The 26,064-nt window shown below is 45.2% G+C and overlaps 1 protein-coding gene across 6 annotated transcripts in view; it reads right to left on the bottom strand.

Moving 5' to 3' along the window:
- The window catches only part of VWA5B1 (von Willebrand factor A domain containing 5B1), a 71,035-nt gene extending 51,782 nt beyond the window's left edge, over positions 1-19,253 (bottom strand). For 4 of the 6 annotated variants that reach the window (XM_082229823.1, XM_082229821.1, XM_082229820.1 and 1 more), the window contains exon 1: positions 18,594-18,821. The gene's annotated coding sequence lies outside the window, so the exon portion shown is untranslated. Of the gene's footprint in view, positions 1-18,593; positions 18,822-18,871 lie in introns of those variants that run through there. The other 2 variants (XM_082229818.1, XM_082229819.1) reach the window with 2 other exon arrangements.
- Between the last annotated feature and the right edge of the window lie 6,811 nt (positions 19,254-26,064).

Raw genomic sequence — 26,064 nt, forward strand, 5'->3', positions numbered from 1 at the left:
TAACTCGAAGATTTATAGGGGCTGAGGAATGCTGGCAGCCCCATCACCTGCTCCCGCTTGGGGGACTAATTGTTAACACCTGCCTGAGGGACGCCACCCAGAGATACTTGCTTACAGAATCGCTCCTTTGTGACAGGTGTTAGGCCAGGCCAATGGCCGATCTAGTCCAGCATCTTGAAACCTTCATTTTGGATGTGTTTCCTGATTGGTGGTTTCAGACCCTCCAATGAAAATAGGGACACCTATTTACTATCTTTTAGTAAAAAAAACCAGAGGCATTCCTTTTAGGTATAATCACAAATGATATTCCTGACAATCAAAGGAAAGTATGCCTCTATGCGACAACAGCTGCCAGGATGCTCATAGCAAAAAATTGGAAAGGGAGAAAAATTCCGTCAATGAAAGAATGGCAAATTAAATTTTGTGAATATATAAATCTGGCAAGACTCACAGCATTAATAAGGGGACAATTGGACCAAAAATTATTAAAAGAATGGGGATGTGCTAAAGAGTATATGAAAGAACATTGTTCTGGAGTAAGCATATTTGTATGTAATGAATGAAGCTTTGCAGGGTTAAAGAAAGAGAAAAATGGTGTAAAAAGTATAAAGATAGAGGTATTCTACATTAGTCAGAACAACTTAGAGTAAAAATTTCAAGGTCTTAGAACAAAGGAAGGAAGTCAATATGTGTATATGTATGTAATGATTAGATTAGAATGATGATGTGGTTTTGTTTGTAGATGTGTGTTTTTGTTTTGTTTTTGTGTTCTTTTTTCTCTTGGGCTTTTTTCTTGTTTGTACTGTTTCATTTTGGATTCAATGTTTGTAATTTTGTTGTAATTTTGCATTGAAAATAAAAAAATAAAAAAGTAAAAGAAAGAAAATAAGGACACCCTAAAATAGTAGTAGTAGTAGTAGTAGTAGTAGTAGTAATTAATAATAATAATAATTTTTTACCCCGTCCATTTGACTGGGTTGCCCCAGTCACTCTAGGCAGCTTCCAACATTTCTAAAAACATAATAAAACTATACGGGGCTGCCTTCAGATGTCTTCTAAAGGTTGTCTAGTTACTTATTGCCTTGTCTCAAAGGTCACCTAACTCCATACCCTCCAACATTTCTTCAGTGAAAATAGGAGCGACTCCTAAGAAAAAATGAGACATTCCAGGATCAAATCAGAAACTGCAATGACTTCTGTAAATCTGGGGCTGTTCCTGGAAAATAGGGGCACTTGGAGGATGTAGGATCAGCCTGCTTGGCATTTCAAATTGCAGGTTGCTTCCATTGACACCTTTAAGCAAATGACAATAAAAAGATATCACCCCAGTCAATTCCATAATTCATTAAAATATGATCCACCAGGATGGTATCAGCAAAAAAAAATACAATCCATAAAATGCCACAGATTTGATAAAAAGATTAACTGAGCAGCTCAGTCACACAGACATTCAGCCTTTCTTGATTTAGATCAGAAAACCACTCATTAAACACATCAAATGGTGTGAACTTTGCCAAGTAATGTCTGAAATTAGGAAACAACTAAGTAAAGGGCCAGTAGCCCAGAGAGGCAAGACTACGTTAACACACATCAAATAGAAATACCTTTCCTGATTGACAGTTTCAGTCCTAAATGCGCTTTCCAGGGAGCAGTAAGCCACACTGAGCCGAATGAGACTTAATTACTTTTGAGCAAACATGTTTAGGATCTTTGCCCATGGGGCTAGGCTATGGGGAATAAAGCGCTATATAAAGTTCTACATTGAGCCCATGGTTTTAATTTTGTTTCCTGCTGATTGTGAAAGAATTATGCCCCAGAGGCACAGAAGTGTACTAGAGAGGAAAAGATGGTAGTTTTAATTAAGCGCTACCATTAACTATGCCTGTTGCTGGTTTAAAAAAATAATTACTGGTAAGAAAATTCATATAATACACTCATTCTGGGATTGAGCTACTTCGGGATTTGGCAGAGGCGTAATCAACTTTGCATGGTTCCCTTGATCAAAACTCCCCAGCCCTGGAAATTTAGCTTCATTTAGAATTCTAAACTTTTATCTCTGACATGCAAACTTTTCACGAAAAGTAAACTCAGGGCACAAAAGAGAATGTACCCATCCTGCATTCTTGAGTGGTACAAACCCTGGTTAGCAGGACTAACAGCTTCCTTCGATAGCTTCCTATTCATTTCAAGAGAGTTTGCACAAAGCAGGTTTGCTGCGAATCAAGGCCTTAATTACATGAGTAGCAGCTTAAGTCAGCCTACATTACGTTGCTGAAATGGAAACTGCTAACCAGAGGATGATGTGCAAGTTCTGTTGCACACAATGGTACTTCAAGGGAAAACATGACTTAAGTCACTTCAGAAGGAGATATTGGAGCACCCAAATTCATTTCCCCGTGTATGTGCACAGAAAGCAGTAGATTGAGCTGAAAGGGCAACACATGGAGATCTGTGTTGATCATTGCAATGCATCCCTATGCTTGAAAAGTATAGAGCAGCAGTTCTCAACCTGTGGGTCCCCAGATGTTGTTGGACTACAACTCCCATCATCCCTGAGCTCTGGCCTTGCTAGCTAGGGGTGATGGGAGTTGTAGTTCAACAACATCTGGGGGCCCACAGGTTGAGAAAGGCTGGTATAGAGGGTTCTCAAAGAAATGCTTAAATCTACAATGTGCTGGTTGATTTCAAAATTTCAGCTTCACTTTGAGCTAATGCTTGAATATATCCCATGGTTTTCACATATGTCACATATGGACTAGTTCTTGTTGTTGACAAAGGTGCTTTCACTGTGAAATCGCCTCAAGATATTTTATGGGAAGAGATTCATAAATGGAAGCAACTAAATAAATAATCCAAAAATTCACCCGAGGGACAGTGCTTTGTGCAAACAGATTCCTGCTTAATGACTATTATTATTAGGCTGGGCAAGGAAGGGAAGGGAAGGGAAGAGACAGAGCTCAGTCCCCATAGTCATGGTTGAACTGGCTTCTCCTGAGGTCTTCCCAGAAGGTGGCTAGACCTTCTCTCCCAACTTGCAGCTTGCCAAGAGACTATCCAAGAATCTATTGTGCGTCAGCAAAGATCCGTGTAAAAATCATGCACTGTTGCAAACTAAGCAGGGGAGGGGGCTTCTGTAGATGCTGGCGAGCCAAAACAGCTGGAATGGTGTGGACGGAAGCACAGCTGGGGAAGAAGGTTGCTAAGGGAAACGACAGCCAGAGCTCAGCCAATCACATAGGCACGGTACCAGGCATTGCAAGCTGAGGAAATGCCTCTGTGGGTCTTTGCAAATCTGCAGGAGGCCAGAGTAGAATGAGAACAGACTTCAGCCGCAGCTACTGGCTTGTGGATTGGTTGAGGCACCCTGGAATTCCGTGGTTCAAGTTGCACAGCTCTGAAGTGTAGTAAGGCTCAAAGTGTGCTGGCGTTCGTCAGCCATCCACAAACACTAGTCTAGTGGTGGTTGGTGGGCACTGGGGCCAGAAGGGTGGAAGGCAAGGAGGCCAACACTAGATGGCGCCAGAGTCAATGACAGGAAGAGCTAGCAAAGCCTACTTTGGGCCGATTCTCCTCCTCCTTGCTGAGTTGTACAGGGGCACTAAGTTCAGACTAAGGAGGAGGAAGGAGACAGCCAGGGCCATGCCTTGGGCTGGTTGTGAGTAAAAGAAAAAGAAAGCAAGTGGAAACTGGCTGAAGTTGGTGGGGCAGTGCCATGTTCACTCCGATGGATCAACTTCCACTGTCCCATCATTGGCCGCCAACGTTCTAGTTCTCTCCTTGAGATGAACTGAAATTTCCTCTGAGCATTCTTTGGAGGGAAGGCCTAAGATTTTCATTGTCCCCAAGTTCCCCTAGCTAAACCCACATTGCCAAGTTCCCCTAGCAAGCCCACATTGCAGAATGTGCTCTGAATATCATCACCATTTTTTAATGGCAACCATCACCCCCCACTCCCTCATTTTTCTTTTTATTCATTTTCTATAACCAAACAACCAAAAAAGAAAAAGACAAATAAACAACACACACCAAAGAAAAAAGAAAACATCAACCAACACAAAAAACATAAACAAGCCAGAAGACAAACATTAATTAACAACAAATAACGGTTGACTTCCCTCCATCTCGGATTTAGGTTATGTAACTATTAAATCCATTCTGCAGTTTTTCATTTTACATCGTCTACACATCGCAAGGATTATATTAAACCTACTGTGATTTTTATGTCTTTAAAGTTTGTTTCCATGTATGTTATGAATTTGGTCCAATTGTCAATAAACTTTGTACCTTTTTGCTGTCTAATATTCTGCGTCATTTTTGCCAAATCCATATATTCAAATAATTTAATTTGCCAATCTTTAACGGTCGGGATATTTGGGGTTTTCCAGTTTTGTGCTAACAGAATCCTGGCAGCTACAGTTGCGTATTGAAACATTATATGATCTTCGACTTCCGGGGTGGCGCCATCGGTAATGGCGGACTCCCTCTGATCCGGAGTGACGAGCTCCGCGGAAAACGGGTCTTTCCCGCTACGGCGAAGCGGGGACCCTTTCAAAAATCACAGGCAGATGAAGCCTGTGACCATGGGACTCGGCGGGCACCTTTAGCGCCCCCCAACCCATAAAGGAACCCACTTCTGGGCTTCGGAGCGAAGAGGGGGAAGTGGCGCGGTGCTGAGAGTCAACTGCTTCTTCTGTGGAGCGAAGCCGCACAGCCGTTGCCGGAGAGCGCTGCCTTTTTCCTGGGACAATTTGGCTTTTAAAACAATCACCCGTGAGTACTTTAATTTTGGACAATTGGACTTCAAATAATGACCGGTGATTAGAAGGAAAATTGGACTAAGAAATTTATATTAATTTGGCACTGAAACGGGAAGGTCTAAACAGGAAGTCAGCCTTCTGTTTCTTGTAGATAGATTAAAGCAAAGACATGGCAAACTAGAGTTCAGAAAATCGCTTGTGGAGGATTAATTTTCATCATTTAACATTGTTGAACCCCCTTTGGAAGCAGGAGAAGAGGGGGGGGTTTCAGACTGTTTAAACCTGCAGAAGAGAGTGTAAAGTAAAGTAATTTTCCACCGTCTTGATCCTGGGAGCCGGGTGTCAGGACTGACGTTCATTGGAAGCTCATTGACCAGAGACAAACGTCTTTGACAGATAGTTAAAAGAAGAGAAACATAGTGATTCCATTGTTCACTTTTGCATTCTAAAGGAACAAATATTGACAAAATATCTGAAAAAGGAAACTTTGTTGCTAGATCCGCCTTTAAAAGAAAGAACAAATAGAAGTTCTTCCCCTAGAGGGAGCCTGTGAAACTGTTATTAAATTTGAATTGGGGAGCTCTGCAGCTGCAACAAGATTACGATCGTGGGAATAGGCTTCTGACCTTGTAGAACAATGTATTCGGAGGCTCTGGTGTGTGCTCTTTGCAAAACAAGTGCCCTATTGGAACAGATACATGAGAAGACGGACTTGATGACTGCTGCGATCAGAAACTTTGGACAGGTAGTGGGAAATTATATAGAGCCCACCCAGGAATCAAATCAGGAGTGTGCTCTGACAGACCGGATGAGGGAAGAGGATGTTGCTGAACCTTGGGCGCTAGAGATGGAGGGAGTTGTGGCCCAGCAGGAACATGAGTTTTTGGATTTGACAAATGAACTTGGAAAAAGCCAGATTTGGAAGGATAAAGTTTGGTTTGGTTTGGAAATGGGGGGTTGTATAGACCCCCCCCCCCCCATGCAGGGATGTTTGGACTTTTCAAGTCTGGCAATGGGCCGTGAGATGTTTGGGGTTGTGGGGGCTCTTAATTCTGGAGGGACTTTGAAACATGTTCTTAAATACCATATGGGATTTTGTGTGGAATATGGAAAAGGGACTGATTTGTCGAGAAGGGTCAAAAACACTGTTAAGTTGGAGTTCCTACGAGTGAAAGGAGCAGGAGACAAAGTAAAGTACAGGTATAAATATGAATAAGAGCTGCGGAAGGGACATGGAAGAGACTTAAGGGCCTCGGACATAAGATTACCAGGTTAATGCGCTTGATTGATGGGATAGAAAGGACTGACAAAACCCGGGACCAGGAGGAAGAGACGCTGGATGAAGATTGGAAGAAAAAAAAATATTTTTTTTATTAGGACTGCTTTATAAAATTGATGAATGTTAGAAAAATGCTGGAATGAAACTATTTGGCTTTAGCAAAAATGTTAAAAGAATTATGTAAGAATATGTTAGGGTTATGAAATAAGTTTTAAGTTTTAGGGTCTTCTATAGTAAGATAAGGTTAAAATAGATTAAGGTAATGTAATGACAGAATATTATGAAAAATGGAAAGGATTTGCTGTGACAATTAATAACTAGGATACAAAAAAAGGGAGGACTGAGGAGGTCAAGGAAAGAAGGTAATGACAGTTAAGGATTGGAGAATATTGGATTTGTTTTTAAATGTTTATGGCTTATTTTTGTCTTTTGATTGTGTTGTTGTATTGTTTGATTGTGGTTTGTTCTTTTTTTCCTTTTTTCTAGTTTTTCTTTTTCTTTTTTGGTTTTTCTGTAACTTTAAAATTCTTAATAAATATCATTTAAAAAAGAAAGAAAGAAACATTATATGATCTTCTTTCTTAATCTCATCTCCGATTATTCCCAGAAGGAAGGCTTCGGGCTTTTTAACGAAAGTGTATTTAAGTATTTTTTTCAGTTCGTTGTATATGGATTTCCAAAAATTTTTAACTTCACATTTCCACCACATGTAGTAGAAACTACCTTCTTTGGATTTACACTTCCAACACCTTTTATCACCAGTCTTATACATTTTTTGCAATTTCACAGGGGTGATGTACCAACGGTACATCATCTTTTCCATATTTTCTCTAAGGGTAGTGCAGGCTGTAAATTTCATTCCTTTAGTCCACAACCTCGTCCATTTGTCAAAATCCAAATTATATCCAATGTCTATTGCCCGTTTTACCATAACCTCCTTGACCTCTTCGTCCTTGGTGTCCCAATCTAATAGCTGATTATAGGTTTTAGATAGCAGTTTTGTTTTGCTTTCTATTATCTTTACCTGGAACTTAGATTTTTTCTCATTCATTCCAATCTTTTTACGGTATCTTCCTTCCATAAGGTGTTAATTTGATGATACTGCAACCAGCCTGTTAATTTGCTTTTTAACTCTTCGTATGGTCTAATTTTCCATCCTCTTTCCGAGATCTTCATAAGTCAGTCTCTCACCTTCCATGTTTGTTTTTTTAATAGTTAAGATATCAATAGGCGATAGCCACCAGGGCATCACCCCCCACTCCCAATACCTGGGAATGATGGTGAAGGGTATCGAGATGTGATGGCCTGGGATTTGGACTCAGAGGCTGAACCTGAGGAATCCCAGCCTTCACAGGAGTCCCCGCCTCCAGAACCAACTGAGCCGGGGCTCGGGCTTGAGCCTGAAGGGTCCTCACCTGTGCTGGATCCTCAGGTGCAGGCACCAGCTGAGTCTGCTCTGGCTCCTGAGGTGATGGAGGACCCATTGCCTGCAGGTGCTCCACTCTCAGCCATGTCAGGAGAAGCTGAGGTTGCCTCTGGGCCCGGTAACCCTCCAGCCTCTCCTGAGCTGCAAAGGCTCAGGGCAGAGAGGCGGAGGGAACTAAGTTCCCGCAGGAGGAGTGCTCACCTCCAGGCCAGGAGAAGCGAGTCAGCTGTGGACCGGGGCCGCCCTATGCCTTGGGGCAGATAAAAGCCAGCCAGCCCCAGTCCCGGGTTGCGGGAGCAACATTGTTGGTAGCCTGTTCCTGCCTGGACCCTGTCCTGCTCTTCTGCCAGAGTTCCTGACCTCACCCGAATCCCTGCCTTGGACCCAGTTACAGCTTTGACGGACTGCCTCCAAACCGCACCCTTGACCTCGGACTGGACTCAGACCTCGCTGCACGGTTAACCCTTGGGACCAGCACACAAGAGCTACTAACCATGGCGGCTATGCTCTTCCTCCACAGTTGGGTTTCCTATAGCTGGCCACTGTGATAGGGTTGCCATATGGTTTTCCTGGACATGTCTTCTTTTGAGGGGCCAGCGTGCCCATCCGGCTGGATTTTAAATGAAATGTTCAGGTTTTCGGGGTTTGTTTTGATTCATTCATTCATTTCCGATGGGGCACATGCATGCTCGGGAGGGCACTGTGCCCTGGAAGTGGAAGCACCACAGCGGGATCTGGAGTGAGGTCTGCAGCCCGTGCTGGTGCCACCTCTGCTTCAGCCATCTCCGGAGAAGTGTGCAGCCTGTCACGGCCTGCTCTAGGTTTCTTGATGTCTCCGGCAGCCACCAGGCGCTGCTCAGCCTTCTGGGGGACACATCAGGTGCTGTGTTGTTTCCTGCGGCCACCAGGCCTGGCCTGGGAGCTGCTCAGCTTCCCATCATCTGGAGACGTAGCGTCTCATGAGCAGGAGGCCAAAGACAGCAATGGTAATAGAGGGGAGGGATGGAGGAGGTGAGCAGGCAAGCGAGTGTCCTCTTTTTTTGCTCTTCGGACTATGGCAAGCCTACACTGTGAGAACAGGATGCTAGACTAGACGGGCCATTGGCCTGATCCAGCAGGTTCATCTTATGTTCTGATTTTTCTTATGTGTGAAATCATTCTTTCAGTGTGACAGCACCTATGCCTGACACATAATTTCAGGATGATCATTTGTTCTCTTAAAACTTGTTGATTTTTTTGTGTGTTTTGATCATTTTATTATGTTTAGCGTCTGTTTTCTACTGCTGTTTTTATGAACATATTATGCCATTTTATGTAAACTGCTCAGATTTTTTTTTAAAAAAACGGTACGTAGTTAAATAAGTTGGTTGGCTGGCATCCTTCTGCATCGGGAGACGATGGAGGTGTGCCTCTCTGGGGGTGAAGTCAAACCATTGGAAGGTTAAGTAAGTAAGTAAATAACTACAGATAATGGGGAACGTATCTTTATGCCTGAGACCAAAGTGCCAGTCAGACTATCCTCCGGACTAGGTGAGCAAATAATCTGATCTGGTATGAGGCAGCTTTCTGTGTTCATGTTATCTGCCTTGAACTCTTGGGGGCAGGTTGGCTTTAGAATCCAAACAGATAAATGAAAGAGAAAATGTGTGGAGACTGTAAGGCTGTAACAGAAGAAAGCTGCAGGTTGCTTCTCTTGACTGATGCGCTAAGGGGCCCTCTATCTGCTTTTAACAATCTGACGACCTCCTCTTTGGAAGGAAGATGAGGAAGATGAAGGAGGGGTGATTTATGTCAGGACTGTCCTTTTCTTGCAGGAACGTAAACCAGGGATTTAGTGTTCCTCTCCAAGTGCGTTTATGGTGGCGCACTGGTGTTGTGTTGATATGATGGGAGGAAAGAGGTGATGCTTGGGGAATGTTAATCCACTTGCATGCCTTTGTAGCAAATTACAGCATAATAATCGTAATAATTTTATTATTTGTATGCCACCCATCTGACTGCATATAAAATCTGGTTATTTAAACATTAAAAGATAAACATCCATTGTTACGGTACACAGCAAAGCAATCCCAGTCAAACAGCACAATGTTTAAGGCAGGTGGAGAGATCAAGGGAAAGCCTGTGTAAACAGTTGTGTCTTCCAAAGCCGGCGGGATGCCAATGCAGATGGGGACTCCTGTATTTCAGCATTCTGTTACACTGACGTGACCAGTGGGAAATATGCTATGGGGAGGGAGGAGCCTCTGGCCCAGGAGCCAAATACAGCCCTACAAGTCTGGCCCTCAAAAAAGACTCCTCCTCAGGCCACACCCCTTCCTAGGGCAAGCCTCCCACTTGCCCAGCTCCACCCCTTTCTCAAGGGCATTGGCCTATTGGAATGGGTCCTTGGGATGCCTCTATCTTGCCTGGATAGGGAGTGGAGAGATGTATGTGGATTAGGGTGTGTATATGAACCTCTGAGACGTGTGGCTGAACAATTGCTTACTGAATCCATGGCCCCACACACTTTTGCCTCTGGATCCATCAATGCCTGTCATGCAGTTCCCAGAAGCTTTCCCATGGGGCAGTGCAGCCCTCGGGCTGGAAAGGGGCTCCATTCTTGCCATTCAGACATGAAAAGTGATGGATTTGCATTGCTCTGCGCAGAAGAGCAAGCGGGTCACAGAACCATGGATCAGCTGTTGGAGAAATGGGCATCTGTTCAAAGTTCTTCAAATTAAACCAGAATTCATGGGTGAGATAGTGTGTATGTGTGTGAGGCACCCCAGGCAGAGTAAATCAGAGGGATCGTACAGGAACAGGACAAGGAAACAGGACTCATTCCCAGATGCAGTAATATCACATGTATATTGATGCAACATATCAAAATTGGAAGTCTTACTACTAGAATCTGATGCACTCAATAAAGAACTGAATAATTGTAAAGGGACAGGCCATTAATTGCTTTTTGAGTTGCGTGTGAGCGTGGCCCGAGCAAATCTTTGAGGGCTGCCAGATTATTGGACAATGCAGATCCCTGAACCGACAGGCGAGCTGTTTGCCAGCAATTTCTTCAGCTGGCTCCCAGTCATTTTTGCTAAATGCAAGTCAAAGCAAAATCATATGTAGGGAGTGGGGAGTGGAGAAGGCAGCAAACTGGAGTCGTGTTTTTGTGTTCATCTACGCCTCCAATCCATGAAAGGCTTAGCAGCATTAGTATTCCACACGTCATGTCAGCTGCTGAAGGGTGTGTGCGTCTTTGTGTGTCTTGAACTGGGACCTGCAGTGACCAGCAGCCTTCAGCTCCTTACTTCTTGCACAATCAACCAGCCAGGCCATAAGGTAAGATGGTCTCATAGGCTGCAGTATCAGCCTGTGTGCTCTCAGCTAATCCTGAAGGTTGTAGCTACATGCTAAAGAGGAGAGGGTTTGTGCACCTTCAATAAGTGTGTGGCACACTGCACCTGCTGAAATCTCCTCTTCTACCCAACATTTTCCCCCCCAATGCTCTTTATTGAGTTTTCTTTAACATAAACAAACAAAATAAATACTCTAAAATTCAACAGTCATATGTCTACTTATTTTCTAAACACTCAATCGCGCACGGACTTCCCTCCCTCCCTTCAACAGGCTTTCATATTGAATTTTCTCTTTTTTCGCAGATTCTTAATAGCATCCTATACACATCACAAAATTTATTTTAATCCTACTACAGTCTTTAAACTTCTACAGTTATTACCTATATACTCAATAAATTTACTCCATTCATTTTTGAACTTTGTTTCCTCTTGGTTACGGATCCGGTGGGTCAGTTTTGCTAATTCTACATATTCAACCATTTTTGTCTGCCACTCCACTAGTGTTGGTATTTCCTGAGTCTTCCATTTTTGGGCTACTAAGATTCTGGCAGCAGTCATAGCATACATAAATAGTCTCTGATCTGCTTTTCTTATTTCATCTCCTATCAACCCCAGCAAAAAGGCTTCCGGGGGTTTTTTTTTTGGGGGGGGAGGTATAGTTGAACAGTTTTTTCAATTTGTTGTAAATCATATTCCAAAATTTTCTCATTTTTTCACATGTCCACCACATGTGAAAAAGCTTTCTCTTCTCCCCAACAATTAATGGTGTCGGAGTCCTGAGGAGGTCAGCTGAGCTTGCAACCTGATAGAGAGGCAGCAGACCTGATCAAATCCCTCCTTCAGAGCTGGGTTAACAGTCTAAGCAACGTGTCGCCTCTAGTTTCCTTGCCAGCCTCATAAGAACATAAACTGAGCCTGCTGGATCAGGCCAGTGGCCCATCTCATCCAGCTTGCTTTTCTCACAGTAGCCAAACAGATTCCTCATAGGAAGTCCACAGACAGGACCTGATCACACGAACACTCTCCCCTCCTGTGGTTTCTGGCAACTGGGATTCAAAAGCATCGCTGCCTCAAACCATGGAGGCAGAGAATAGCTATCGTGGCTAGAAGCCTCAATAGCCTTCTGTTCCATGAATGTGTCTGATCCTCTTTTAAAGCCATCTAAGTTGGTGGCCATCCCTGCCTCCTGTGAGAATGAGTTCCATAGGTTAACCGTGTGTCCATGCGCCCTGTGTCAGAGCACAAAATGAAGGAAAGATTCTTGGGGATCAGGATCCCGAGGATCCATTTCACGGGGTGAGTTGAGCAGGAAAACACTCAACCTGTTTCGTGAATAAAAAAAAGAGGGGGCTGCAATTTTCCAGGAGTGAAGGCACCATTTAAATATAGTTTCACACACAATGGAGTCTTGATGTGACAGCTAATAATTGCATGTGAAGAACAGAGTCTTAATGGAAATTGATTCAGTGGAGCGTAGGTGTGACAGAACCTAGAATCTCAAGGGAGCAGGGAGAGGCCTCCTCAGACTGGGGCTGCCATAGGCCAAGGAGATTTGACTGCCTTGGGGTCTGCTCAGAGAATAGACCTGTACTTTCTAACTTGTTCATGGACAATCTAAAGTTAGGAGTGAGCAGTGAGCTGGCTGAGTTTGCCGATGGCACTAAATTGTACAGGGTCGTCAAAGCAAAAAAAAGAGATCATGAAGAGATCCAAAAAGGACCTCTCCAAATTGAGTGAAGGGGCAGTAAAATGGCAAGTGGAATTCGACGTGAAGAAGTGTAAAGGGACGCATGTTAACAGTGGCGGAGGAAGGGGGATGTGGTAGGAACGGCCTGCCTTGGGTGCCACCACTGATGGAGGTGACAAAATGCCGGGCGGCACTCACCACGGGGCCTGTAGCGCACCCGGGTCACTCGTCTCTCCTGGCAGCTCCGCGCTGCCCCAAACGGTCCACCCACCGCCTCCCCCTCAGCTGTAGGGCGGCTGAGTGGAAGGAGGCAGGTCCCGGGTGGCCTGGCCCCACGGTCAGCTGGCCCCGCCCCTGGGCACAGGGCACGCTTGCCACCCCAGGTGCCTGATCAGCTTGTTCCGCCACTGCATGTTAAGGCAAAATAATCTTCATTTCACACATATGCCTAAGAGGTCTGAATTGGCAGTAACGGACCAAGGGTCCTAGTAGACCTTGGGGTCATATTAGATAGCTCGATGAAGGTGTCAACGCAGTGTGCAGCAGCTGTGAAAAAGACAACTTCCATGCTAGGGATCAATGGGAAATAAATTGAAAACAAAGCTACAGATATCAGAACGGTTATTATACAAATCTATGGTGCAACCACATTTGGAATATTATGTGTACAGTGGTACCTCGGGTTACATACGCTTCAGGTTACATACGCTTCAGGTTACAGACTCCACTAACCCAGAAATAGTACCTCGGGTTAAGAACTTTGCTTAAGGATGAGAACAGAAATTGTGCTCTGGTAGTGCAGCAGCAGCGGGAGGCCCCATTAGCTAAAGTGGTGCTTCAGGTTAAGAACAGTTTCAGGTTAAGAACGGACCTCCGGAATAAATTAAGTACTTAACCCGAGGTACCACTGTTGTTGTGACTGACTCACCACAAAAAGGATATTGCAGAGCTGGAAAAGGTTCAGAAAAGGGCAACCAAAATGTGAGAAAAGGTTGCTGCATTTGGGACGTTTACAGAAAAAGCAAGTGAGACGTTGCATGAGAGAAGTTAGTTTTAAACTTCTTTTTGACTGCTCCTTGGTTGTGTGGCTCTGGGCAGGGGGCATTTCATGATGAGCTCCTGCACTTCCAGATTCCCACCCCTATTTGGCAGTGGCACCGTGGCTCTTAAGAGCATTCCCAGAGAGGCTCTCCTCTGTGTCAGGTGAAAAACTTTTTTATTCACCCACACTTCAAAACTGTGTTTTAAATCCATGCTGTAAACTGTTCTGTTGTAAGAATGGATGTTTAGTTCTAAGATTATTATAGATTGTATTTTTAATATTGTTTCATTTGTGGAATATTTAGTGATGGACTGCTAGGCAAAGGCCATCATCAACTCCAGACAGCTCTCCAACAGGTACAGTTCACAGGATGCTTCAGGTGTCCACTTTTGTGCAGCCCCACCATGAGATCAGCAGCTAACCCTTCATGGAGTTCCAAACCTACTGGTTCCAGCCAAGCTCCAGTTAGCCCCATGACGGACAGCTATACAACAGGTGAAGCCATTCCTGGCATAGAGATGGGCCCATGCTGCACATGGCACCTCCTTCCCTGCTCATTGTTGCTCATTGTGCAACTGTTAAGTGCGGAGGAGCCCTGCCTAGATGACTGGCTGAGTTTTTCATTCTGAAGCCCACTTCATCCCAGAAGCTGTTCAATAAAGGCAGCTTGGGAACAACTTTTTTTCTTTTATTTGTCACCCAAATGGACCACCTGATGATGATGATGATGATGATGATGATAACATTTTATTTATATCCCACCGTCCCTAGCCGAAGCCGGACTCAGAGTGGCTAACAACAATAAAAGTAACACAGTCTACATAAAATCAATTAATTGAAATGCATTCTGAAATCAATTCAAAATCAAATTAATGGCAACCATTGGGCTAGAGTTCTGTGAGGATTACCGAAGGAGCGGGTCAGACTGTGCCTTGGCCAAAGGCCTGGTGGAACAGCTCTGTCTTGCAGGCCCTGCAGAAAGATGTCAAGTCCCGCAGGGCCCTAGTCTCTTGTGACAGAGCATTCCACCAGATCGGGGCCACGGCTGAAAAAGTCCTGGCTATGGTTGAGGCCAGCCTAACCTCCTTGTGACCCAGGATCTCCAAGATGTTTTTGTTTGAAGACCGTAAGGTCCTCCGTGGGACATACCAGGAGAGGCGGTCCTGTAGGTATGAGGATCCTAGGCCGTATAGGGCTTTAAAGGTTAAGACCAGCACCTTGAACCTGAGCCTGTACTCCACCAGGTGCCAGTGCCGCTGGTATAGCATTGGGTGAATGTGACATTGTGACAAGTGGGTGGCCTCGGCTCAAGCTGGATGTCCTAGATTGGTTGGATGCAGAGGAATAGTGGGAGGAACCAGCTGAGGAACCACCAAGGGAAGAAAGCTTAGAGCCCAAGGAATGGTGGTGGGACAACGATGAGTAGTCAGAGGGAGAAAACTAGGAAGAGGAGGTGTTGGAAGCTGACGAGGTAACAGGGCTTAGTGAGCTGGGAGAGTCTGTGACAGAGAGAAGTCTAGAATCAGAAGCTGAGGCTGAAACAACAGAGGAGGGAGGACCAGAGGCAGAGAGGAATCAGGCTGGTGAAGAGTCATGGGAGTTTTCCCCTTCTGCTGCGACAAGCTCCCCCTCCCACTTTTTCCCAGAAACAGAAGAGGACTGAAACGGGTGGAGCAGCAGAAAGCTGCACACAGTGCAGTCTACGATTGCTTGGAAAAAGCCCTGTAGAGGATGGGACTTAGATGGCTGTGAGCAGGTGGGGATTTTCAATCTTGGCAACTGATTCATGGGGAAGGACCTACCCGGGATGAGCTGCTGTGCTCATTAGGCCTGACACTCAGCCAAATCTGTGAAGATTATGTTTTCGCTAATACTGTAAAGGGTTAACTCCAGCTATGCACAGTGTGAATTACTGCTGACTCACTCTGTGACGTGTGTGTGTGTGTGTGTGTGTGTGTGTGCGCGCGCGCGCGCGCGCTGAAATAAGAATCTTGCCCACTGACCAAATCCAGTCCTCCTCTTACCTGCAATATCAAAACCAACATAAAATGATCCTTCAAAATTTGCATGCCTCTGGTTTTGGGGGTGCAGTTTCCCAACCAACCAGTGTGTACAAATATGCACACCCCATGGGAAATGTTCATCACACAAAGAAGCATTTCATTAGGCAAATAGCTTGCAAAAACAAGCAAATTTGCACGGAAATTGTGGTAAATTTTCATGATTTTGTGTGTTTTTAAAGATCGCAAATTGCTGCAGAAACATTAAGTTATTCTGAGATTGGAAAACCGAAACTGACAAAGCGAAAGCCAAAACTGATATATTTGTCCACCCCTAGTGCCTCCCTACTTTAGTGAGTGGACGGGCTGGCATACAGATGTGGCTGCCTCATCAGCCTGTGATTGGTGGGAATCATTGGTGTTTCTTTTCATGTTGGGGGTGTGGCTGTCATAGCTGCTCATAGCTGGTGGCATCACTTTTACTTTTGTCCAGTGGATTTAATGCTGTTAGAAGGGACTTTGCTTCAGAATCACGGACTGCAACTAACGTTGGTTTCTTCTGGACTTTGGCCATATTCACGCCATATATTTAAAGCACTATAATACCACTTTTGACAGTCATGGCTTCTTCCCCCAAGGAATTCTGGGAGCTCTGGTTTGTTATGGGTGCACAGAGACCCCTATTCTCCTCATACAGCTACAGTTTTCAGAGCAGTTTAACAATCAATCCCTCTTCACAGAGAACTCGGGGAATTGTAGCACTGGGGGGGGGATAGGGGTCTCCAAACAACTCTCAGCTCCCTCAGCAAACTGCACTTCCCAGCTTTTTGAGGGGAAGCCATGACTGCTTAATGTGGTAGAATGCTTTAAATTTGTGGTGTGAATGTGGTCTTTGTACCTTCCATCTCCCAATGTCTACAATGGCGCACTTACGGGGTAGGGGGAAGAGAGGAAACCTAATTAGGCAGGGAAGAGAAGACCCAATACTCTCCACTGCAACCATCAAATCATCACCATGGGAGACTCGAGTCTAAACAGAGCAGAAGGCCTCTGTGTCCCCATCTCCTGTGCTCTTTCACCAGTATGAGTATAAGTGGCCCTCCAGCATGTCAAGAATCATAGAATTGTTGAGTTGGAAGGGACCCTGAGGATCGTATAGCACTGTGCAATGCAGGAATATGCAGCTGGCCAGTATGAAGACTACAGGATCTCTCTGTACAAAACTCAGCTGTGAACCAGGATGTCCTCAGTTCAGATCTTCCCTCTGCCACAAACTCAAGAAGTACCCTTAGGTAACTGCCTGAGGCTTGGCCTCAGCCTTCCCATCTGCAGTACGGGGATAACTATACTGACCTACCTCAAATTACACAAGGCTGTTAGAGTGATTAGTCAATCACACCAGAAGAATGTTAAGTTTACTTGTTGCAAGAATATATTTCCAGTTAATTTCCTCAAGTTTTTGGAAGTGGTGAAATAGTAAATTCCAAGGTCCTTTGGAAGATGTGAGGACATAAGATTTCTACTGAATACCCCTGGGGAATTCTCAAAAGTGCAGGGAGTGAAACAGAGCTCCAAGGTTTAGCAATGGCACATTCAAATCTTGAGATTTCACACCCTCTGCTAGCCCAGGAGGGACTGTACCAAGTCTGAGTATCACACACTAGAGTTGTGATCATGTATTTAAGCTGTCATGGTGTTGATTTCTCCACAACAATGGTATGGGTGGGTAGATGCAGTAGCTCCAACGGCGTCTAATAGTAACCTTGCGATTTCAAAAAATGAAGGGGAAAAAATGGGGGGGAAATGAAGCCAATCCTGTTTGAGTGTGAGACTTAATCTGAATCAAGTGGCAATTAGCTCCAGAACCTACCGGTATTTATCATGCAGTGCCTGAGGCCCCCTGGGTGAAATGCAAAGGTGATTCGACAGACTAAAGCTATGCTTCAAAACATGTGCCCAAAACGCTCTTCTCTCACTACTAACTGGTCCAAAACATCATGCGCTTGTGGGGGGAAGACTTTGGGGGTGGGCAAAGCACTTGACTCTCAGCCCTAGCCCTCCACTGCGATAGATGAAACCATTTTGAAAGCACTGCAAAAATCATTGCTCACCCATGGTTTAAGATTATTTTAACAAATAACAATGTGCTGATACAGTGCAGTCAAAGTGCATGGAACTTTCCAGAGCTACATAAGAGCAGGTCCCTGCCCTGCACAGCTTACAATCTGCATGTAACAAGAGGGGAACAGAGGGCAGAAGCAATGGTGGGGAAGAAGAAAAGAGGGGAGGGAGGAGAGAGGGGAGGATTACAGTTCATGATGTTTCATATGATCTAGCAGCTTAGCAGCCATAGAGAGGGTAATTAATGAAAGAGATGAAAGCCTCTGCAGGCTATATGGATCATGTTGAAGAGGTCTGATCTAGAGGTGATATTCAGGCAGCTTGAGGGAGCCTGTGATTTTCTCATGCAACTCTTTATTCCTATAGCCTCCAGAGAGACACCGACCATCAAAACAAGTCTGAATGTAGAGGTTGAATGGATCCAGCACCTTCAATGGCACCTTGGAAGGGTTGTTGTTGTTTTTTTGAAACTGGGGCTCTGGTGCTGTCTCTCTCTCTCTCTCACACACACACCCTTTTCAGCCAGCAAAGGGGGTTCTGTGTTGCCCCAGCCTTTTGCCACCCAATTCCACCCAACTCTGCCTCCCCTTTGCCAACAACATCCCTTAAGAGACTGGTGGGAAATGATGCTTTGGAAAGCAGAATATCTCTCTCTGTCTCTCTCTCCCCCTCCCTCTAAGTAGGAGCTACTAGAGCCTGTAGAAATGTTCAGACAGGGAAGGTGAAGTGCCCAGCTACACATACACAACTAACTAGACATGGAATACGGCGCTATGGGAAGAAAAGTGCAGTCAACAGACAGGCACGCAGAAGGAACGCAGACCCTGGCACCGCAGCAGAGGCCAATCTGTATCACCCCTCGGCCCCCCCCCTCCAAAAAGAAAAAGAAAAAAGGAGAGATCAAGAAGAGAAAGTCGCTGCTTTGCTTCCCCGTCTTCCCTACCTTGTCTGGAAGGAGAAATGAGCCGGGAAACGGGGAGGTGTCGCGGGGAGAGATGCCGGATCAACTTTGCAGGTTCCTGAGCGCTCGCTCGCTCCGCTTGCTGGGCTCAGTGGTCCAGAACGGGCTGGACCGGTCTAGGCGATGGCAAGCCGGCAGGAAACCTTTTCCCGCTTCTGTGCTCTGTGTGTGAGAGACAGTGTGTGAGAGAAAGCCACAGAGAGAGAGGAGACATGAGATAAGGAATCAGGGAGGGAGGGGAAGGAGGGATGCTCAGCAACCTGTGGGATTCAATAGGCGCTCAGCATCCTGGAAAGGGCATAAGGAGCACCAGCTCCGCGGCAGCCCAAGCCTTGGACCGGTCTCTCTCTCCATCCCAGCTGGGTGGAGGCAAGGCAGACCTGCCTCAAACGCGAGAACTGCAGCTGCCCTGCCGGTCCGGCTGGGCTGGAGCAGTTTGCCATCTGGCAGGGGGTATTTTCGGGGTGTCAGCACGCAGGAGAGCACCCTGGACCAGGATTGCACGCCTGAACAGGGTTTCCAGAGCGGTGGCCATCTATCCTACGACAATAACACTTGCACTCTGATTATTAGCGATTCGTTATTATTTGGTATTATTGGGATCATTTCCCCCCAGTTTGCTCTAGGATCGTCTGCGTTACTCAGCAGTTGCAAGGAACAAGTGGAAGTGATTCCAGTAGACTTTCCAGAGAATTGTGTGTGCGTTGGGGGGGGGGTTACTTCTCCACATCTCCTATTACGAGAACTTGGGGGGGGGGAGAGAACCAATGGAGCTGAACACTAGAAAATTCAGGATCTCACAGAGTTAAGCTGTGCAATTTGCTACAAACTGCAGTGATAATCAACAGCTTGGGTGGATTTAAAAGGGGGTTAGGTAACTTTACAGGGAATAGCCACAGACCCTAAATTCCCCTTCCACTGTTCATAGGAGCCAACTCCTAGGGACCAATGTCCCTTCAGCCCCCCACCCCAATAAAATATTTGAGGGGTCCGGGGGCCCCAAAGTTGATGAACATTGCCATTCAAATGGAGTGTGTGCACTGTGTCATGCCATTAATTAAGTGGGGCAGGGCTTACCTGCCCCCACCTCCATATTTTATTCAAGTTGTCACCCCTGCTACTGTTGGAGGCAATATGCCTCTGAGTATTGGTTGCTGGAAGTCACAGGTGGGTTAAGTTGGTGTTGCACTCACATCCTGTTTGTGAGTTTCCTATTTATCAGGTCACTGCAAGAACAGGATGCTGAGCTAGAAAGGTCTCTGAGTGGTGCAGCTGGATTCTGGATTTATGAGGTCCTTCATATGGTGTGGCATACATGGTTCTCCCCCTCCCCATTTTATTCTCACAACAACCCTGTGAAGTGGGTCAGGGTGAGAAACAGGGGTCGCCAGACACTTTTGAGGCTGTGTGCAGATTTGAACGTGGGTCTCACATCCCAGTCCAATGCTCTACATCTCACTTTGGCCGCAATCCTACTTGAGAGCAAGCCCCTTTGAATCCTTTTTTATATAATATTTATTATTAATTTTAACATATAAATTATAAAATGTACCACAAAACTTATCACTTATACAATCTTTTTAGACTTCTATCAGCACCTCTGATGATCCACCGTTTTAACCACTTCTTATGCATTTCTTAACTTTATATTGCCTTTACATCTCTTAACAAATCCTCCCCCTTGCCCATTTTTACAATACTTCTAATAATACTCCTCACAAAACTTCTTGCAACCCTACAAACTTCGTCTGTTCTTCACAAGTACTTTTCAAATAGTCCGTAAATTTACTCCAGTCTTCCGTGAATTTCTGGTCTCGCCGGTTTTGAATCCTTCCTGTTAGTTTATCTAATTCTGCATAGTCCATTAACTTCATCCTCCATTCTTCAATCGTTGGTAAAAGCCCCATTGAATTCAATAGGACTGACCTCTGAGTAGATGTGGCTAGGCTTGCACTGTTAGATGGGAATGATCTTTGGCACATCTACATAGAAGTAAGTTCTGCTGAGTAAAAGGGGACTTGGCCCCTATTTAAATGTGTGCAGGATTTCAGCCTTGCTTCAAAATGTGAAAAGCTAGCCCTGTTGCATTGCAGTGGGGGTAGGGGGTGGTAATGGACTGCTCCCCCCCCCCCAAGACATATCCAGACAGCAGCACTTGCTTGTGTGATCCACTTTTAAAAAGGACTCAAGTGTAAAATGTTCTAGAGTGCTACGGATGGGAGTGCTTAGCTCACATAGAGAAGAGGACAAACAGGTCAATGAGCAGCACCAGATCCAGGGATTTTGTGTCAGGGTGGGGTGGGAAGATCTGGGGAAGGCACTTTCAGAGGTTTTCTTCATCTGGTTGAGATTCAAAGCACGCAGCCTGAGAATGGGATTTCTTTTGGGCCTAGGACCCACATACCTATGGGACTGCCTCTCCTGGTAGGCCCCACGGAGCACCTTAAGGTCCACAAATGACAACATTTTGGAGGTCCCAGGTCGCAAGGTCGTTAGATTGGTCACAACTGGGGTCAGGGCTTTTCAGTACTGGCCCCGACTTGGTGGAATGCTCTGTCACAAGAGACTAGGGTCCTAAGGGACTTGACATCTTTCCACAGGGCCTGCAAGACAGAGCTGCTCTGCCTGGCCTTTGGTTTGGACTCAGTCTGACCCTTATGTTTCCCTCCCCTTATGGTTTTGATGAAGCTGCATTTTAACCTGTATTTTAAATTGGGTCCCCCCCCCCATTATGTTTTTACTGTAATTTTACTGTTGTTAGCTACCCTGAGCCCGGCTCTGGCTGGGGAGGGTGGGGTATAAATTATTATTATTATTATTATTATTATTATTATTATTATTATTATTATGTCACAACGTATGCACAAGCTTTGCAGGCTCGGTACAGCCTGTACCTTCAAAGCACATTCAGAGCACATTCTTTGCCTCAAAGAATTCTGGGCACTGTAGTTTACCCCTCACAGAGTTACAATTCCCAGAAACCTTTAACAAACAACAGTGCCCAGAATTCTTGGGGAGGCTGTGTGCTTCAAATGTGCTTTCAAGGTATATTGCATACACAGCCCTTCTCTCTGGAACGGGCCTGGTATGTAAGTGTTGCTGCAGATGAAAAGTTTAGCCTTGCTGGCATTTCACGTAGTCTTTTTAAAAAAAGACTGAAACATCTACCCCAAGTAGTAATTATTTTGCTGGTGGCCCTCAGGCTGGTAATCGCATAGGACTAGAAGGCTGCAAGTAAACTTTTCACAGACACCTGGTATCAAAAAGGTTTTTATTAATAGCCATCTCAGAAAAATTAATTCATCACACAGAGGTACAAAGGGGCAGGGCAGAATGGGAACTTGGTGAGGTTTCATTATTCATACAAAGGGGTCCTTCAGAACGCCATGGGTTGCTGGCAATGCTAGTTCTACTCAGGGTAGACCTCTGAAGTTAATGGACATGACTAACTCAGTTCCATAAATTTAACAGGTCTACTCTAAGTACAGTGGTACCTCAGGTTACAGTCACTTCAGGTTACAGACGCTTCAGATTACAGACTCCGTAACCCAGAAATAGTACCTCGGGTTAAGAACTTTGCTTCAGGATGAGAACAGAAATCCTGCAGTGGCGGCGCGGCGGCAGTGGGAGGCCCTATTAGCTAAAGTGGTACCTCAGGTTAAGAACAGTTTCAGGTTAAGAACAGACCTCCAGAACGAATTAAGTTCTTAACCCGATGTACCGATGTTTAGCAGTTAGATAGAAACCCATGTCTCCAAGTAGTATGAGTTCATACGGGGGGGGGGGGGGATTTGGCAATCTCTTTGTTCTTGGTTTTTCCTTAGATAAGGTTCCCTCTTCAGTGTTACTTGTCAGAATGATTCCCAATTTGGCCAATTCTGGTACCTATCTTATGCCATCCTGTAACAAAGCAAAATATATTGTTAAGCTGCGTGTTGCTCCTTTGTTGATTATTTTGATATTGCGTATGGTACATCAGTGTCCACTTTTGGTTGTAAAATAATGGTGATGATAATAATAGTTGTTTGGTTGAACAGACTTTACAGTTATTAACAGTGCGAAGGCTGAAATCTGAAGGACATATGTGGTTCAAACAGCTACAACTCCCTGCACCTGTAACAAACTATAGTTCCCAGGATTCTTTGGGGGAAATGATGTGCTTTAAACGAATACTGGATGTACTTTTGATGCATGATGTAGATCCTCCCAACAACATTGTGAACATTTTAAATCTCAGTTCTCACCATCCCTGACATTTGGTCATGTGAGCTGGGTCTGATTGACAGTTCAATAACATATGGAGGGCATCCTGTTGGCTTTACCTGGACAGAGCCTGTTGGTGGCAAGGGAAAATAAATAAATATCAAAGGAGAATTCCCTGGATACCAAGATCCAGGGCAAGTACTCTTTAGTGAGAGAAGTTCTCAAGAGAACGCCATCAAAAATTTAAAATCACAAAATACGCAGCAAAATAGAGCATGAGAATATAGGCTGTTAGACCTTTAAAATACGCCCTTGTGAATTCCTTCCAAAGTTTGCCTCTTCAGCTACCAAAGACAACTGCATGGGGACACCTGCTTGTCAATCATCCTATGTTCCCGCCTACTCTATTCAAGCTGGTCTGTTCTGCAAAGGGGAAATGTTCCTTTGCCCATGTGGTTTGATTTTAAAGCATGCTGGGCAAAGGTCTTGCAGCTGCCTCCTGTCAGCTAACCAGCACTGATGACTGCACAGCCTGCTTCCTTAGGCTACTTAAGTTTGATTTCAAGGGAAGCATTTTCCTGCAGTCAGAAGGGCTTGCAGGTGTATTAACTTGCCCAGGAACCAACAGTGGCCCTAGGATATATTGTAGTGCAGAAAAACTCCCTATGTCCCCCCCCCCCCGCGCGCCACTCTCTATATAAATAAAAATAAGTAACCAGCTGTTTCTGCCCAATTGTGTACAAAGCAGAGGGTGGGAGGGTGAGATTTTAAGGGGGATTGACATAGGGAGGATGGGGTCAGGCAGTCCTTGTGGTACCCTGGACCTAAGTTGTTCAGGGCTTTGTTAATTAGCACAAGGACCTTGAACCTGGCTCTGTAGTAGATGGGCCGGCAGGGCTGATGCTTTAACTAAGGTGTTGCATGTTCTCAGCCAGATGCCCCCATCAACAATCTGGCCACTGCATTCTGCACCAGCTGGAGCAAGAAGCAAGGACCAGGGTCAAGGGCAGCCCCGTGGAGAACGCATTGCAGTAAACCAGCTTCAAGGTTTAAATGTATGGCATGGGTGTGCTCTTTTGGTCATACTTAGTTGTGACAGAGGAGCGTGGCAATTCAGTGCCTCTGCTGCACTGCCTGTCATCTAATGATTTAAGCTGGAATATTCTATTCAGTCTGTTTGTTTACTTTCAATATTTACAGGCCACTTTTCACCGCAGATGGTTGCAAAGCAGCTTACACAATCCATCGATCAAAATCTCACAGTGCTTGAAACAAATGGAAGCAACAGGGAAAAGCATCAGATCAATAAACAGGGGTAGCAAGAATTGCTTAAAAGGCCCCCTGAAATAAATAAAAAAGTCACTTCACATGGGAGCAGTGGGACTTACTCCTGAGTAAACAAATATAGGCTGGCACTACTGAGACACAGAAAGCTGTCGTGTCATCTTTGGCTCCCAGCCACTGCTTTTTCCCAACAAAGGGTTGGGAAAGGCTGAGTTGCAGAAGGGTCATTCCCACCACCAGCTGAAGGACGCAGAGAGGAAAACAGAGACATCATAATAAGCAGGACGGAGACATCCCTGGCGCTCAGCCCAGCGTTCACTCAGTCAATTAGATCATGCGTCTACATTAAACTTGTCAGATATGATACATTTCCCCAGTTCTTGCGGATTCCCAAGGAGCAGAAGGCATAGGGAAAGGGACTGCATCAAAATAAAGGGTGGGTTTGTTTAATATCTTTTTGCAGTCCTGGAAGGTGGAGACTGGGTTATTTTAACAGTGTGGATCAACAGACACACACAAGGGCTACCTTTAGACACAGTGAGGTAGGATGCTATGAGTGGCATCAAGGTGGCCTGCCTTGTTCAGAGGGGTGGCCTCTGCTATCACAGAGGTCTCACCTACAGGGAGTAGCTGGCTTATACCTCCGATATGAGATGTTTTGGGGGCAGAGAGAGGTCAAGGAGAGATCCTAAGCCAGCCCAGCTACCAGCGATAGCGTTGAGCCAGCTGGTGTAGCAAAGGGACTGAATTGTCATACTCCTCTGTCTCAACTGAGTATGACCTAAAGAGCACACCCATGCCATACATTTAAACCTTGAAGCTGGATTACTGCAATGCATTCTCCACAGGGCTGCCCTTGACCCTGGTCCTTGCTCCTTGCTCCAGATGGTGCAGAATGCAGTGGCCAGATTGTTGATGGGGGCATCTGGCTGAGAACATGCAACACCTTAGTTAAAGCATCAGCCCTGCCAGCCATCTACTACAGAGCCAGGTTCAAGGTCCTTCTGCTAATTTAGAAGGCCCTGAACAACTTAGGTCCAGGGTACTACGAGGACTGCCTGAACCCATATATCCCACCTCAAACACTGAGATCATTGGCAGGAGCATTGTTGGTCATCCCGTGAGTTGGCGAGGCTCACTTGATAACAAGAAATCAGAGTGCCTAGTGTTGTCAGCCGATTCCTGTGGAATACTCTGCCAGTAGAGATTTAGCAGGAGCCTCCTGTTTTAATTTTTGAGTGCTTGATGACAACAACGCAGCAGTTAAGAATATATCTTTCTGCAATAGTTAATACATGCCTGTTTCAAACTTTTCCCTAACTTTTTTAAAGGGTGCTGAGAATTGTAGTTCTGTGAGAGGTAAACTATAGTCCCCGGAATTCTTTGGGGGACGCCACCCCCATGTAGGGAGTGGATGCGCCATTTTATTTCGTAATGCTGTTTTGTCATTTACTGCTAGTTTCATGTGCTACATAAAGATTTTTTTTAAAAAAAATATCTATTAAGCACTTATAAATGCTTTTAGGAAGTGAGAGCTGGACCATAAAGAAGGCTGATCGCCAAAGAATTGATGCTTTTGAATTATGGTGCTGGATGAGACTCTTGAGAGTCCCATGGACTGGAAGAAGATCAAACCTATCCATTCTGAAGGAAATCAGCCCTGAGTGCTCACAGGAAGGACAGATCCTGAAGCTGAGGCTCCAATACTTTGGCCACCTCATGAGAAGAGAAGACTCCCTGGAAAAGACCCTGATGTTGGAAAAGATGGAGGGCACAAGGAGAAGGGGACGACAGAGGATGAGATGGTTGGACAGTGTTCTCGAAGCTACCAGCATGAGTCTGACCAAACTGCGGGAGGCAGTGGAAGACAGGAGTGCCTGGCGTGCTCTGGTCCATGGGGTCACGAAGAGTTGGACACGACTAAACGACTAAACAACAACAAATACTTTTAAATAAAATAAAAATA

This window comes from Podarcis vaucheri (assembly GCF_965113315.1).
Source record: "Podarcis vaucheri genome assembly, chromosome: 7".
Lineage (NCBI taxonomy): Eukaryota > Metazoa > Chordata > Lepidosauria > Squamata > Lacertidae > Podarcis > Podarcis vaucheri.